This window comes from Mandrillus leucophaeus, unplaced genomic scaffold (assembly GCF_000951045.1).
Source record: "Mandrillus leucophaeus isolate KB7577 unplaced genomic scaffold, Mleu.le_1.0 Scaffold528, whole genome shotgun sequence".
Taxonomy (NCBI): Eukaryota; Metazoa; Chordata; class Mammalia; order Primates; family Cercopithecidae; genus Mandrillus; species Mandrillus leucophaeus.
In genome coordinates, this window is record NW_012105675.1 from 120,399 (window position 1) to 122,973 (window position 2,575).

The following is a 2,575-nucleotide window of genomic DNA, read 5'->3' on the forward strand; positions in this document are numbered from 1 at the left end:
TAGTCAGAGACTAGAAAAGGGCTGCCTTTAACAACAACAGCAACAACAACAAAAAACCCAACTATGTATAGTACAGCTAAATGGAAAAGCAAGCACACATTTCAAAGTGTGTATCTGTCACCAAATGTCTTTTCTGAGACTTCTCCTAAATGCTAAGAACACAGTTGCCCTTTTACCTGACTGCTCTGCCCTGCCTGACAATTTACTGGACTACTAGTTTCATAAGGATGCTAACTGGGCCCTTATTCTGTTATTTGGATTCATTATGAACAACTGACACTTGAGTCTGCAATTGACTTACTTCTTAGACTTCAATAGTTTTTGTTTTTTTTTTTTTCCACGTGAATATATTATAGTTGATTCAACATGTTTTCAGTGACAGAAAATGTGAGGTAAAAGACCATTAAAGGCATTACCTTATTTACTGTATTCATCAAGTTTTATCTCTAGGGCAAAGTATTTTACCTCCTGAGGGCACACATCTGACAACAGGCAGCACCCTGTTTGTGTTCTGATTTGCTAGAAACACGCTGATGTTTAATGATGTCTGAGTTGCCACAAAAGGCATTTTCCATAGTCACTGCACGAGTAGGGTTTTCATTCTGCATAAGTTCACTTGTAAGGAAGGAGCTGTGACTCTCCATTACAGGAATTTTCAACTTGACTGATTCTACCCATTTCTCTTGTGTGCATTTTCTTATGTTTGACAAGGTTTGGTGAGTAGAAGGCGGCTTTCTCACAATCACTGCATCCATAGGGTCTCTCTCCTGTATGTGTTGTTTGATGTACATTGAGTACTTTGTGGTGAAGCCTTTTCCATATTTGTTGCACTCATAAGGTTTCTCTCCTGTGTGAATTATCAGTGGATAATGAGACTATATTTGTGTGAATAGGACTTTCCACACTCAGTCCATACAAAGCGAGTCTTTCCTGTATGACATCTCTCATGTTGTATGAGCCATATTTTCTGGATGAAGGCTTTACCACATTCATTGCATTCATCGGATTTTCTCCTGTATGAGTTCGGTGATATATAATAAGAGTGTACTCTGTGGTGAAATCTTTACCACATTAACTACATATGTAAGATTTCTCTCCTGTGTGAGTTCACTGATGTATAATGAGAGTGCATTTGACAGTGAAGCCTTTTCCACATTCGCTGCATATACAAGATTTTTCTCCTGTATGCTGATGTACAATGAGGTTGCTCTTCACAGTAAAGCCTTTTCCACATTCACTGCATATATGGGGTATCTCTCCAGTATGGGTTTGCTGATGTACAACAAGGTAGTGCTTCATGGTGAAGCCTTTTCTACATTCACTGCATATATAAGGTTTCTTCTCTGTATGAATTCGCCCATATACAATGAGATTGATCTTCACAGTGAAACCTTTTCCACATTCATTGCACACATAAGGTTTCTTTCCACTACAAGTTTGCCAATGAGCAATTAGATAGCGCTTCATTGTAAAGCCCTTTCCACACTCACTGCACATACAGGATTTCTCTTCTGTGTAAGTTTATTGATGTGCAATGAGAATACACTTCACAGCAGAGCCTTTTCTATATTCATTGTGTATACAGATTTTGTCTCTTGTATTAGTTTTCAGAAGCTTAGTGAACAGGACACTTCTGGACAATTTCTCACATTGACTACTTCCAGGATTCTCTTCTATATGAATGTTCTCGTGGTAAATGAGCTGAGACTTCAGAGGAAGGTTTGCTCACATTCAATGAATGCATGGGGTTTCTCAATTTTCTGAGTCCTCTGATGCTTAAAGACTTGGAATTTAGAATGGATCCATTTTGCATTTTCAGAAAATCTAGTTTTGGTATTCGTACGTTCATACTTACCATGTAGAAGGGTTTTCTCACCTCCAATAAACTCAACAAGGTTATTTATTCCATGTTTTCTCTTCTGGTTGATTAAACTTAAACTTGATTTCAATTTTTTTTTCTGTACATGTCAAATGTATTATGATTTTGCGCTAGAGGAAAATGTGTCTTGCTGAGATGTACAATATTTCTAAATGCATTCTGTCCACTGCATTGCTGCACGCTCTTCAGAAATCATTGGTTTGAAGAGCGCTCTTGCAGATGACTGTCAACTTTCCTGATTCCTGGACAATTTTTATTCTGGATTTTAGCATCTGTTATCCATGGTTCTTGTCCATGTGCCAACCTGGAGAGTGCATCTTGTTTGCTAGTTTGATACCCCAGTGATACCAAGTGGTTATAGTTCTCCACCATCACATCCTGGTACAGGTCCTTCTGAGCAGTGTTCCAGGAGCTGCCACTCCTCCCAGCTGAATTCCACAGCCACATCTTCCAGGGTCAGATATTCCTGGGTCTTGATCATTTTCTTCTGTGCTCAGAAAATAGTGGATAACATGGACAATACATCTTTGTCTCTTCTGCATTTGCCATGAAGTTTTCCTAGTCAGAAATATTAGTGTCCAGGTAAAGTTGTCCCCAGAAATGATAATATCCAAGGCCAGCAACCTCCTTCTTCTTCCTTCATTGCTTCACTTGAGTTCTCTTGCTTCTGGGAGCCGGGAATTGAGGGCTATGCTG

General features: G+C 39.1%; 1 pseudogene; it reads right to left on the minus strand.

The window, feature by feature from the left end:
* Nucleotides 1-612: 612 nt before the first annotated feature.
* LOC105551584 lies at nt 613-2,360 on the minus strand (annotated as a pseudogene).
* Nucleotides 2,361-2,575: the final 215 nt, after the last annotated feature.